This window comes from Ascaphus truei, unplaced genomic scaffold, assembly GCF_040206685.1.
Source record: "Ascaphus truei isolate aAscTru1 unplaced genomic scaffold, aAscTru1.hap1 HAP1_SCAFFOLD_638, whole genome shotgun sequence".
In the NCBI taxonomy this organism is placed as follows: domain Eukaryota; kingdom Metazoa; phylum Chordata; class Amphibia; order Anura; family Ascaphidae; genus Ascaphus; species Ascaphus truei.
In genome coordinates, this window is record NW_027456971.1 from 161,506 (window position 1) to 176,247 (window position 14,742).

Below are 14,742 nucleotides of genomic sequence, written 5' to 3' on the forward strand. Positions count from 1 at the left end.
CGAGTACCCGGCGTTACCCAACACATTTCCAGCTACCCGGACATTACTCGAAACCGGCCACTGAGAAGTGGACTTGGCCGGGTAATACCCGGCGTCGGGTAATGTCAGGGCAGCTGGAAATAATCTTTTATACTTACCTTTCCTAAGACATCTAGGATCAGCAGCAGCAGTCCTCTGATGTTGGCAGCATCAGAGGTGTCTTCACCTGGCGGGGGGAGCTGCAGGAATCACTTCCACAGCACCGAAGCAGGTAAGCTGTGTCTGTGAGCCTGCAGCTCCCCCGCCGGCTGAAGACACCACAGATGCTGCCACCGTCACAGGACTGCTGCTGATCCTAGATGTCACCGCCACCCGGAAGGTAAGTGCCAAACCGTGTACCCGACCGGGTAGAACCTTTCATTTTGGCCGGGTACCCGTTACCCATTTTTTTATAGTTGAGGACCCAGTCCAACACTATTCTCTATTCATCTGCTCCTTCCTACATATCATCTTTGGTCTCGTTATGCCCTTCCTCGTCTCCTAAGCTCTACTAATAACTGTCTCCATTATACTTCTTACACCTCTACTGCGCACTCGCTCTCTTGCCTGAAACCCTTTCCCATCAATTTACCTGTGAAACTCACACACACTCAGTATATGCCAACATACCCTCTTCCACCCACATTTAAGATCAACCTTAAAATTCACAACTTAAATGAAGCATTTCAATAGCTTTTACTCGTTGCTACTGTCACTCATTCAGTCACTAACTATTGTTCCCAAGAAGTGCTTTATACTACAAGTACCCACCATTAAGGACAAGCATTGTCATCTACTGCACTTGTTCCCCCACCTGTTGTCTCTCTGTAAGTCTCCTTACATTTCTCTTAGATTGTAAACTACCCAGGACAGGGATTTACTTTCCTATTGTCTGTTTTTGTTTGTTGAACTTATTGTATAATAATTTCCTGTACTTTTTGGTCTCTCTTGTAAAGCGCTGAGTACACAATGGGTGGTATATAAATAGAGATATTTGCAGAGTCTAGAGACAAGGCACACGTGTATAGGTAGCTACAGTTTATCCGGGACCGTATAGTGCCTGTCCCAGTTATTTTCTATTGATTGCAATGTAGGAGTGTCTGTCCTGTCTTATTTTTTTTATTATTATTATTATTATTATTATTATATATACAAAGATATATACAAAGATTGTTTCCTGTCGTTAGCATGACATTGTGTGACACAGTGTGATGTCATTGATTCAGTAGATTGTGTGCAGACCGGGACTGCAGTACAGTTTCACTGACATGAATAACTTGTGTGGTAGAAGCTCTAGAAGGAGCACAGCTGTGGGAGGGAGGTGGATTTGCTTTGTATCACATGGTTTGGAGCAAGGTTCATTGTATGTATCGTCAATAATAATTATAATAATAATAATGCAATGCTTAACTTTTTTATTTCAAGAGGAAAGACTGCAGAACAGAAGTGAATATTGAAGCCATGTGTTCATTTTCTTGCAAAATAGAAAATTGAAGGACAGTTGAAGAGGAGGAAAATGACTACACAGAGACAGATAAGCAATGTGTATATTTCTCATTTAGTATTTGTCGTTTTATTGACTCCAAAAAATCCGGCTGCTAAGGGTTTCGCATTGGACATATTCACCTCTACTCCACCCCTTCCTGTGATCTGTACCATGCAGATTTTTGTTGATTCAATACATCATGAATAGAGTGTGGCTACAGTATGAAGTACTGACCCAAGGACCACATCTACTACCATTCATAACAAGAACATGTGCAGTAGCGCACTGCTGCAGTTCTATGTTATTGCTATGAAAGGTTGAGGTGGTGCAATCATATGAATCTTGAGTGGGAGGGATCCTGTTTGCATCATTTAATTTGATCTAGGCCAGTAGAGTATATAACTCTCAGTACAGGTTACATATGGCATCAGTATTAGTGATTTAAAGAACAGAAAAACAGGAGTGGAGAACAAAACCAAGTAATGTTGAAGTTACTACTTTTTACTATTTACTTGGTCAGTCTGTACTGTCTACTCCCCACACAGCTGCTAAGGGTTTCCATTTGAGATACATTCACCTTCTACTCTGCACTACTGTGCTACCCTCTATTCAGAGATGAGTTCAAGTCATGTTTACCACTCTAAATCGCTCTGCAGTCATTGATTCAGCACATCATGGGTAGAGCATGGCTATAGATACAGCAAGCTTTATTTTACCCTAATATTGCATTAAAAAATAGAATATCACTCAGTTTCCTACAGATTTACTGATGCTGATAATGCAGAATCTCACCCTCCCATCATAATACACCAGAGGAAGAAATAATCCTTGCTATATATGTACATTGTGTGACATATTGCCTCCATGACCATTGATGGCAAATACATATTCTGTATAGAGCAGCTGTGTTATGATGTAGTTGTTATTGATCATCATTGAGATATAATCACAAGAATCTTATGCAAAGGGAAACTGTCATTAGCATAGTGGGATTTCAGCCCCCAAACTTCTGTAATATTAATGCAATGTCTTACTTTTATTGCAGTGAACACCGAAGAGACGGATCTACTACAACACTGCACAGGACAAGAGTATACACTACAAGCAGCAAAATGATCATGCAGTTGACAATATGTTGTTCTGGTAATGTGCACAATTATTATGTATGGGCTCCACACCACAGTGCTGGACATATTTTGTTAACTTCAACACTACCCCTACCATGGAGATGTCTTCCTGTGATTGGTGTTACTGATTCAGTACATCATATGCACAGTGTGGCTATTATATGATGGATTGATTTAATTAACCCACCAAACACTGATGACATCTGTATCATCTTCTGTAAAGTGCATCTACAGCAGGATATTATCAGCATTTGGGGTGATATAATCAGAGGCATCTATGTGCTTTTGTGCTGGGTAAAGTCCTCCAGCTGAACCGCCCCCCGCCCCCCACCCCCCTACACCTCCTGCCACACAGGCAAACTTACTTACACACACAGCACACTTACTTATGCACACTGACACTTGGCATACCTACACACACACACCCCACAGCCACTGGCATGCATGCAGAGTCCTGGGCATGCAGGATGGGCATGCAGAGTACAGAATATCTCCACCTTGCTCTGGCCCGTACTCTTGGCCTACCCCCAGCATCTGTCACCCACAACCTCTGTTCCCTCCCTGTAAATTGCTGCACTAACACACCTTGGTCAGCGCTGCAACCGATCACAGCACCGGATCATGTCACTGTGATAGGAAGCAGTGCTAATTGACCGGTCAATCAATGCCACGTGGCAACATACGCACCAAAAGAGATTTCCATGCCCCCTGACAGGCTACTCCCTGGGCAGTGACCCTGCTCATCTTCCACCTCTGATCACAATATTCTCTCTTGGAGAGTGTAGCAAATTGGAGTTGCGGGAATTTCACCTCTGCAGTACATGTAGAGTCCTGTATGCAGAGTACAGAAAGTCTCCACCTTAGTCTGGCCCGTACTCTTGGCCTACCCACAGCATCTGTCACCCACAAATAATACATACACTAATACTCCCCACAATACACACTTTAATACCTCCTCAATAATAATCTCCCCAATAATATTATAGTCTTAAACACAATATACACAATACCCCCTAACACAAGATACCCAATCTAACACTCTCCTCTGCACCTCAACATAATATACACACTATAATACCCTACACACAATATAATACTCCCACACACACACAATATACACACTATCCTCCTACCGCCATAAAACACAACCAATAATACACACACACTTTGTGGATGTTGGGACCAGCTCCTTGCATGCACCAGTGAAAGAGAGAGGCCTGCCATCCGTGCCTCCCTCCGTTTCCCATCTTCTCCCTGTCTCTCTCCCTCCCTTTCTTTGCATCTCCCTGCATCTTTGCGTATACCCAGTCAGTGACGGCTCCGGTCACGTGATGCCTTAATATGGGCTTATCCATATATCTGTTGCAGAGATGGAGAGAGACCTGGAGATTTTACATTTCCTTATAATTCATATTGGTACTTAGTACGGGCACTTATTGTTTTATCAGTACTGGGTACCTGACCGTACTGGCCTACGAGTGAGAAGGCAATATTGGCATCACACAGTTACTGTTGAATATGTCATTCAATCCATTTTGAAAATAGTAATGCAATGTGGTTTTGTTTTGTTTGCTTTTTGCAGTAATGAAGAATGAAAAAGTTATATTAAAATTAAATTGGAGGGGAACTGGATTCAGCATTTCTTCATGAACTCTGCACTTGTGAGCATTGACCTTCTTGAGTGCCCTGACAGGTACACGCAACTTTAAGACTATAATCTTCATCAACTGCTGTGCAAGCTTTCGTGCTATACCTCCCCCTCCGGTTTTGATTTATACATTTGCTCTCTCAATTCATGTCCTCTAATATCTGGAGGCTCTCTCCTAGCATTTCTCTCTACCACAGCACGTCATCCCAATGTAACCTCTCTCTTGTTCTTTCTGTTTACTGTTTCCTCACTCCTCTGTAAAACTTTTCTAATTTCTCTAACTTCCACACTCCTGCTTTTATCCACATGTTCTATACACTTTCCTTCCCCTACCTTTGCATGTGTCTACACAAAGCACCATTTGTACAGACCTCTATTGCAGCTATTTCTGCACTGCTCAATGAAATGCACTCCTGCACATCCTATTCTCTTCCACCTTCCCTCATTCTCTACGCCCCCCTCTCAAAGCCCCCTCTCTCTATGTCTCCTCTCTCTACGCCTATCTGTCTCATTCTCTTGACGCCCTTCTCTCTCTACATATCCCTATCTCTGTCTCTCTCTACACCTATCTCTGTGTCTCCTTCTATGCTCGCTGATGTTGGGGGATATCTCTTATAATCTTGGACCGGCTCATATACACATCAGGCCTCCCTACTAAGAGTGTTAACCTATCTAATGTAATCCACATTCCTTTCCTTACTTTTCTCTTCCCTTCTCCTGTGCCCTCTGGAATGTCCACTCTTACTAACAAGGCTCTAGTTGTACATAACCTCTTCTGCTCTCATCAGTCACAATCAGTCATTCCCCTCACCGCATCTTACCTGTCCCACTGATTTGCCTCTGCTTAATTAAACTCTCCTCTGACATCTACTCTAACCTCTCTTCTCTCTTCTCTCTCTTTCTTTCTGCTTAAACTAACAATCTTATTAACTCTTACAATGCTATCCTCCTATCTATATGCCCCCTATAGGCTCTGACACACTCATCCCTCTAACCCACACCCTTGGCTAAATTCCCAAACACACTCATCACACTTCCACTCGCTGTTCTTAATACCTACGGAGGAAATCTCACACTTTGTTTGATTTTTCTACAGTAAAAATGTCTCCTGTCCTGTATAAAGCTGCTCTCTAGGGCTAAATACACTACTTTTTTCCACACTCATCAACACTCAAATTTAATTTACGCTGTTTTTTTTCTCTGTATTTGACTCCCTCCACTGACCTTCTCCTCCCACTTGCCATCCTTCCTTCACTTCTCCTCAAGCATTTGACTACTTCAGAGGCAAGGTGGATGCCACCCAAAAGGAGATTCCTTCTGTCCCTTCCCCCTTCTCTCCTTCTACCCAAATCTCCTTCTGCACTTGACTCCTTTTCTTCTCTTACAGAGCTGGAAGCTAATCATCTTCTATTCTCCCTCTACCACATGCCCTCTAGATCGTATCCCCTCACACCTTACTGCATCTCTTAGTCCCCACTCTCACCCACATCTTCAATTTCTCCCTATTCTCTGGATTTTTGCCCTCTTACTTTAAGCCTGTAGCGGTCACCCTTTTGTCAGAAACAAACTACACCCTATGTGCCTTACTAACTACCGCTCTGTATCCCTCATGCTGTTTGCCTTCTAATTGCTAGTGTCAACATTCTTAAATCACATGCCCTCCTGGATCCTTTACAACCTGCCTTTCGTACAGCACGTTCTACAGACTGTGCTTAAAGCTAATTCCCAAGGTTTTTCCCTACTAATCCTACTTGATCTATCGGCTGCGTTTGATGCTCTCAATCACTCTCCTCCTTCATATTCTAAACTCTCTCTTGGTATCAGTAACAAAGTTCTATCCTGGTTTTCATCATAACTTTCCTGTCACACATTCTCCATCTCTGTTGCTAACATGTCTTCGTCTTCTATTGATCTGTCTGTGGGTATACATCAGGGCTCTGTTCTGAGATCTCTCTTTCTCTCTACATACTATCATTTGGTGACTTCATCAATGCTTTTGGCCTTAGATATAATCTCTATGCGGATGATACACACACAAATCTATCCACCCCTGTTCTCACTCCTGCAATCCAGTCCCTACTCTTGGGTTGTCTCCTGGCTATATGCTCATGGATGGCACTCCACTGCCTTAAACTTAATGTCTAACACTGGGCTCATATTATCCCCTTTCTCCATCACAGTAAACAGTACTACCATCTATCTTGTCATCAAACATGTTGCATAGGAGTAACATTTGGCTCTTCAATTCCATCTCCATTCACATGCACGGCTATGGGTAAAATGTGTTGCCTCTTTCTCTGTAATATTGCCAAGATCTTCCCTTTCCCCTCTCAACCTACTGCTAAAACTCCAATGTATACTGTTATCCTATAGGTTATTTTAACATACTACTAACAGGCCTCCATGCTTCACAACTTTCTCCTATGCAAAACTCTGCTGCTTGAATTATCTCACTTTCTCCCACAACAGTCTCTGCTCATCTCCTTAAATCCCTGTCCTGGCATCCCATCAAGTTTTTGTATCACCTACAAAGTTCTCCTCCTTACCTTTTTGTTAAGGCTCTCCATTAATCTGCTCCTTCTTGCATATCATCTTTGATCTCTCGTTATGCCCTTGCTTGTCTCTTGCACTATAACCATAACTGTCTCCTGTAAACTTCTTTCACCTCTACTGTTCTCTCACTTGCCTGAAACCATTTTCCATCACTGCACCGTACATGTGAAACTTCCTCACACTCAGTATATGCCAACATAACCTCTTCCACCCACATGTAAGACCAATCTTAAAATTCACGACTTAAATCAAGCATTTAAAAAACTTTGACTCGTGGCTACTGTCCCACACCCACAGTCACTGCTAACAACTATTGTTCCCAAGATGTGCTTTCTACTAATTGTACCCACCATTAAGGACAAGCATTGTCATCTACTGCACTTCTTCCCCCAACTGCTGCCTCTCTTTAAGTCTTCTAACATTTCTATTAGATTGTAAAGTTCCCAGGGCAAGGATTTACTTTCCTATAATCTGTTTTTATTTGTCGCACTTATTTTTTAATTATTTTTCCCCTCTCCCCTAATGATATACATATAGGTTTTCCTGTCATTTGCATGACAGAGTTATTATGGTTAACTATTGCATCATGTAGACTGCCTTTTCAGTGTGATGTAATTGATTCAGTACTTTGTGTGCAGACTGTGACTGCAGTACAGTGTCACGAACATTAATGACTTGTGTGGTAGAAGCTCTAGAAGGAACACAGCTATGGGAGGGAGGTGGATTTACTTTGGATCACATGGTTTGGCGCAAGGTTCATTGTATGTATGATCATAACCATGCAATGCTTAACTTTTATTTCAGGAGGGAAGAACAGTGAATATTGAAGCCATGTGTTTCTTTTCTGTCAGAAGAGAAATTTTGAAAGACAGTTGAAGAGGAGGAAAATGACTACACAGAGACAGATAAGCAATGTGTATATTTCTCATTTAGTATTTGTCGTTTTGTTGACTCCACACAATCCAGCTGCTAAGGGTTTCGCATTGGACATATTCCCCTCTACTCTACCCTTCCTGTGATCTGTACCATGCAGGTTTTTGTTGATTCAATACATCATGAGTAGAGTGTGGCTGCTGTATGAAGTATTGACCCAAGGACCACATCTACTACCATTCATAACAAGAACATGTGCAGTAGCGCACTGCTGTAGTTCTATGTGTTTTATTAAAGGTTGAAGTGGTGCAATCATATGAATCTGGAGTGGGATGAATCCTGTTTGCATCATATGGTTTCATCTAGGCCAGTAGAGTATATCTCTCAGTACAGGTTACACATGGCATCAGTAGTAGTGATTTAAAGAACAGAAAAAACAAGAGAAACTTCAATGTTGATAACAAAGCCAAGTAATGTTGAAGATACTCCTTTAACTATTTATTTGATCAGTCTGTACTGTCTACTCCCCACACAGCTACTAAGTCTTCCATTTGAGATACATTCACCTCCTACTCTGCACTGCTGTTCTGTCCTCTATTCAGAGATGAGTTCCAGTCATGTTTACCACTCTGAATCACTCTGCAGTCATTGATTCAGCACATCATGGGTAGAGCATGGCTACAGATACAGTAAGCTTTATTTTACCGGCTGATCATCCATAATATTGCATTAAAACATAGAATATTACTCAGTTTCCAAAAGATTCAGTGATGCTAATAATGCAGAATCTTACAACACATCCCATCATAATGCACCAGAGGAAGAAATAATCCTTGCTACACTACCGACACGTTTTATTGAAGCACGGCTAGCACCGCAAGCCGGGGGATGCCCCGGCGTGCTAGCCGCACTCCCTCAGCGTGCCGCGCATCACCGATGCACGGTCACGCGTCATCGGGTGCCTGCGCCCCCTGCACGCGCGTCCAGGGCTCCCCGAGGGAGCACTGGTGTCCCGCGATGTGGGGGACAGCGGCAGGGGGTTCCGGGGGACCCGACGGACCCGGCAGCGGAAGGGAGAAAGCCCCGATCGGAGGGCGCTCCTCCGCTGCTTCGGCGTGCGCCCGGCACCCTCCGGCGCGCGCCAGGTTACTGCTGCGGCGAAGAACGGGCAAATGCTCGAATAAACTCGGCCGCAGCAGTATATCTGTACATTGTGTGACGTTTGGCCTCCATGACCATTGATAGCAAATACATATTTTGCATATATTGTTCCTCCAGCTGAACCACCCCCCTATACCTGCCACACAGGCATACTTACAGAGCACACTTACTTATGCACACTGACACTTGGAATACACACACACACACACACACACACACAGACATGCATGCAGTGTCCTGTATGCAGAGTACAGAAAGTCTCCACCTTACTCTGGCCCGTACTCATGGCCTATCCCCAGCATCTGTCATCCACAACCTCTGTTCCCTCCCTGTAAAGTGCTGCACTAACACACCTGGGTCAGCGCTGCAGCTGATCACAGTGCCGGATCATGATGTCAATGGGATAGGCAGCAGAGCTGATTGACAAGTCAATCAATGCAGCTCCGCAATATATGCACCAAAAGAGATTTCTGTACCCCCTGTCAGGCTACTCCCTGGGCAGCGACCCTTCTCACCCCTCTCATTCCACCTCTGATCACAATAATCTCTCTTGGAGTGTGTAGCAAATTGGAGTTGGGGGAATCTCACCTCTGTAGTGCATGGTCACAATCTGGGCACTGTACCCAAATATTGGGCAATGTGGCACGTCTTACAGTAGAGAATAGAATAAGTAACTATATTCTTTACTTGTGTATTAAGGAACTTATTTGCAATAAAAATTCAGTCCACCTGGGACCAAGACTTTCTGGTTTTCTGAACAAAGTGGAATTGTTTTCCTATAATTTTATATTCTCTGAAATGTAACATCACAATAAAGTACTCCTATTTTTTTCCTTTGTGCTTTTTTATGGACTATTCCTTTATGTATTTCACTTAATGGGACTAATTACCTTACGATTAGATTTCACTTGTATTTTCTTGGGTTACTCTTTGGAATTTCTCTCTGTGTTCATTTATACTATCTTATTTAGAGCAGTCTTTGCCATTGGACCCCATTTCTTGCCAGAGAGATCTGTAACACAGAGTATTGAAGAGAGTACAGAACAGTGGTGAAGTAGATTTTTATGCTTCTAGGCAGCCTCCCTTCTCACCATGTATTCTGCCCCCGACGGTCTCTTGCACTGCTCCCTCCTACACCCACTCTCCTCACTCTTCCCTCCCCTCCCCGCTATCACTCAATGACCCCCTCTCATTCAATCCTGCTCCCTTACTCCCCCCTCACTCATTCTTCCTTCTGCACACACAATCCTCCCGAATATCACTGCCAAACAACACACACACTAATTCTCCCCACAATACACACTATAATACCTCCTTGTGACGATAGCTTCCACAGGCTTATTAATATTACACAAAAATAATTGGGTTTGAACTGAACGAGGCTTAAGATATAATAAATTGTATTTATTCCTTAGAATATAGGTGAACACAACAGATAATACAGTAACGAACAAGAAGTACACTTACTTAAGGGTTGGGGAATGAGAAGTATGATGTAGCATTTCTTTCAGCAGTGAGGAAATCATTCAGGTGATATCAGGTAACCATATCAGCAAACGAAGACAAAGGATATATGGGTGGACAGCAGTTTATAAACCATTCTCCTTCTATTCTTAACCTTAAGCACAGGGGATTGGTTTACAATTACCTCCAGCCACTCACTAACGTGGGAAAGCATTCTGACCCATGCCCCCCTGCTAGTTGGCACATGCGCAGTAGAACTCTGGGGGTCTCATTTCTGAAGCCCCACATTTACGTCAGGAATGCCAGACAGTCTACCATTTGGAGTTCTGGCAGGAAAACCTTTGTTGAAAGGTGTTAACTGGAACACTTAAGACCTGCCCTGGTTTGGGCTTTGGATAAACAGTGAGGGTGATAAAACTCTTTGAACAGCACTTAAATCCTAGACATAGCGGCGTCCCCAGGGCCATCTGCTACCTTATGGCCCAAAAGAATCTCTTCTGGGTCTTTGTCCATACCTTAAGATACACTATTAAGCATAAAACATAAACGTATTAAAATATCCGGTTCCGTTAGGTTTAGCAGGTCCAAACTTCCCAGTTCGCATTGCCAGAACTGGGACACCATATGGTCCAAAAAGCGACTTGCTACGACCTAAGAAACCGGAGTTACACCAATGCACATTAAATCATTTTAATACAAAAATCTCCATTGAAAAAGAAATCTCAGCTTTTCACTAAATCCCCATTGAAAACAACGGGCAGCTCCGCCATAGACTTTCAATGGTAAATCGCCGCCATTGAAGTCAATGGGGGTTTTCTGCCATTGAAGTTTATGGGAAAAGTCCCGAACTTCAAGGGGGTCCATACTCCGTCGGGTTGGTCCAAGCGGGTCAAGGATGGTTCTGCAGCGATGCCGGAGCAGTGGCTACAGATACCCCAAACCCTGATCTGCTGAACCCTCCGGAACCGGAGATATGGATTCCTAAAATTCAGCATTTCTCACTTAGTCATTTTTCTGAGCCGTTTCTGCCGCCGCCGGCAAAGCCTATGGCGCGACCCGCTCTATCTGGTTCGACCCTTATCGGGGGTCCAGGATTCGGGGACCCGGTGGTGGTCGAGTGGGGGGACGCTTAGGAACTAGGGGCAAAAAGAATTTTATCCCTAGGTGCCCTAAAACAGTTTATTTCCCCGCTAATTGACGTTGAACTTGACCCAGTGATTTTAGCTCTTTTGAAGGACATTGTATCCGCTTTGCGGTTTGCGGTCTGGACGGCAGCCAACTAGGTTACCTCGAGGCATCTCCATTGAAGTCAATGAGCCCATTGACTTTCAATGGGAAACCGCCGCTCTCCCTCTCGGACGCCACCTGCTGGTCACTACAGGAAACAGGACGAAAACAGCACAAATTCCTATTGAAATGCATTGAGCCCTAATGGCGGCCAATGGGGACCTGCAAAATGGTGCCCGAAAAGGCGGGAAACTTACACAAAGAGCTATAATCATTAAAGAATTATTAACCCTTGTGCTCCCGGATGGATTCTAGTGTGTGTGTGATGCAAACACTGAGTAACCAGACATTACAATGGAACAGGGGAAAATACATTTACATGTCATAACAAGGGTTACATCACATTTCTGGACCTCAGCCCAGTTAACCCCTTGTCTCCCTGGTGCGGTCAGGGGTGGCCAAATGGGGTGCAACCCCTTTAATACCGGGCCACCCCCTCTCTCCCTCTACACCTCCCCTTCTTAATGCGTGTCCTGTGGCCCACTGGCCCTGACGGGGAGTGGGGCACTGCTGGCACCATTAATGAATTCAGTCTCAGAGGGATAGTCCTGGCGTGAAAGTCCATCAGCATTGCTGTTTTCACTACCCTTTTTGTGCTGAATGGTGAATTCAAATTCTTGCAAAGCCAAGCTCCATCTCAGCAGTTTGGCATTTTCCCCTGATACCCTCTGTAGCCAGCTCAGGGGATTGTGGTCGGTAATGACCGTGAAAGCCCTCCCATAGACATAGGGCTGGAGCTTTTTGAGTGCCCACACAATGGCCAAGCACTCCTTTTCAATGGTGGCATATGCCACCTCCCTGGGGAGCAGTTTGCGACTGAGATACACCACAGGGTGCTCTTTGCCGTCGTCCCCCACCTGGCTCAACACAGCCCCCACACCAAAGTCTGAGGCATCAGTCTGAATAAGAAAATGCTTGGTATAATCTGGGGCAGCCAGGATGGGGGCCTCAGCAAGCGCAGCTTTCAGTGCCTGGAAAGCAGTTTCACAGCAGGAGACCAGGTAATAAGCACAGGCAGTTGCTTCTTAGTCAGATCAGTCAGGGGTTTGGCCACGGCGCTGTACTGTGGGACAAATTTCCTGTAGTACCCTGCGGTGCCCAAAAAGGCCATGACCTGTTTCTTGGTTTTTGGAACAGGCCACTGAACTATGGCTTCTACCTTGGCTGGCTCTGGCTTGAAATGCCCTCCACCCACCCTGTGCCCTAAGTACAGGACTTCTGCCATACCTACCATACACTTAGTGGGTTTTAAGGTAAGCCCAGCCTCCCTGATTCTATCCAGCACCGCAGCTACATGTCCTATGTGGGATTCCCAGGAATTACTAAAGACAGCAATGTCATCTAAGTAAGCCCTGGCATAGCTCTGCATCCCTTCCAGTAACCTATTGACCAGGCGTTGGAAGGTAGCCGGGGCATTCTTCATCCCAAATGGCATCACCAAAAACTCATAGAGGCCACTTGGAGTGAAGAATGCTGACTTCTCCCTAGCCTCCAGGGTCAGGGGAATCTGCCAGTAGCCTTTGCTCAGATCCATGGTGGTCAGATACTTTGCCCCCGCGAGTTCATCTAGTAACTCATCCATGCGGGGCATGGGGTAAGCATCTGACACCGTCCCAGCGTTGAGCAACCGGTAGTCCACACAAAACCGGGTGGTTTTGTCCTTCTTAGGCACTAGGACTACTGGACTTGCCCAAGGGCTCTGGGACGGAGTAATTACCCCTAGGGTCAGCATCTCCTCAATCTCTCTCTCCATACTTGTCTTGACCTCTGCTGACACTCTATAAGTGTGCTTATGCAGAGGCTGCAGGTCCCCTGTGTGTACTGGGTGTTTGGTGAGATGTGTGGTCCCTGGCATGTCAGTGAAGAGGGCGCTATACTGAGCTAGCATGTCCCTGGCTTCTCCCTTCTGCCTAGCACTCAACTGTGCCCCGATCTCTACCTGCTCAACAGTGTTTCCTTGCTTTGCCTCCCCTAGGAGATCAGGCAGAGCATTGCTCGCCGGATCCTCCAGCAGTGGGCTACAAATGGCCATTACTGCTCCCATACTCGGTGCTCTGTATTCCTTTAACATATTAATGTGATATGTCTTGTGCCTCTCAGGCGCTACCTGTACAACATAGTTGCACTCATTCACCTTTCGGATAACCGGGTACGGTCCCGACCAGGCAGCCATCAGCTTGTTCTCCCGAGTGGGTTTGAGAACAAGCACCTGCTGTCCTGGGATGAATTCTCTGCTACGGCCTGCTGGTCATACCATTGCTTCTGCTTGGTCTGAGCAGCCCTGAGGTGGTCCTGGGCCACCCCCATAAGCATCTCTAACCGGTCTCTGAGATCTACTACATACTGGATCACTGAAGCATCAGTAGCAGTAGTCTTCCCCTCCCATCCCTCACGGAAGAGGTCCAGAGGTCCACGTACCCTGCGGCCATATAGTAGCTCGAAGGGGGAGAAGCCTGTAGATTCTTGCGGTACCTCTCGGTATGCAAACAGCAAGTGCTGCAGGTGAATCTCCCAGTCTTTCCCCTCCGCCTCTATAAAGGTCCGAAGCATCTGCTTCAGGGTACCATTAAACCTCTCACATAATCCGTTTGTTTGGGGATGGTAAGGGGTAGTGCGCTGGTGCTGTACACCGCAGGCATCCCAGAGACAATGTAACAGTTCACTCATGAACTGCGACCCCTGATCAGTTAGGATCTCACTAGGGAAACCTACCCTAGCAAAAATGTTCAGCAAAGCTGCTGCCACTGTCTTGGCACTTATGGTGCCCAGCGCTACCGCCTCAGGGTACCGGGTGGCAAAATCCACCACCGTGAGGATGTAGCACTTCCCTGACCTGCTAGGAATCATGAGGGGTCCTATCAGGTCCATCGCTACCTTCTGGAAGGGTTCCCCTATTATCGGTAGGGGTCTCAGGGGTGCCTTCACACGGTCGCCCGCCTTACCTACTCGCTGGCAGGCATCACAGGAGCGGCAGAAATCATCCGCATCCCTGGATGCCCCCGGCCAGAAATAACGCTGCAATAACCGGGCTCGCGTTCTGGTGACCCCCTGATGTCCCGCTAACGGAATAGAGTGAGCTACCCATAACAATTTCTGTCGGTACCCCTGGGGTACTACTAGCTGTC

The 14,742-nt window shown here is 45.4% G+C and overlaps 1 long non-coding RNA gene across 1 annotated transcript in view; it reads left to right on the forward strand.

Annotated features, from left to right (window-relative positions):
* Positions 1-7,921, forward strand: part of LOC142485824 (uncharacterized) — a 29,716-nt gene extending 21,795 nt beyond the window's left edge. The window contains exons 14-17 of the long non-coding RNA XR_012798698.1: positions 1,444-1,563; positions 2,550-2,647; positions 4,214-4,324; positions 7,637-7,921. This is a non-coding gene — a long non-coding RNA (uncharacterized LOC142485824). The remainder of the gene's footprint in view (positions 1-1,443; positions 1,564-2,549; positions 2,648-4,213; positions 4,325-7,636) is intronic.
* The last annotated feature ends 6,821 nt before the right edge of the window (positions 7,922-14,742 follow it).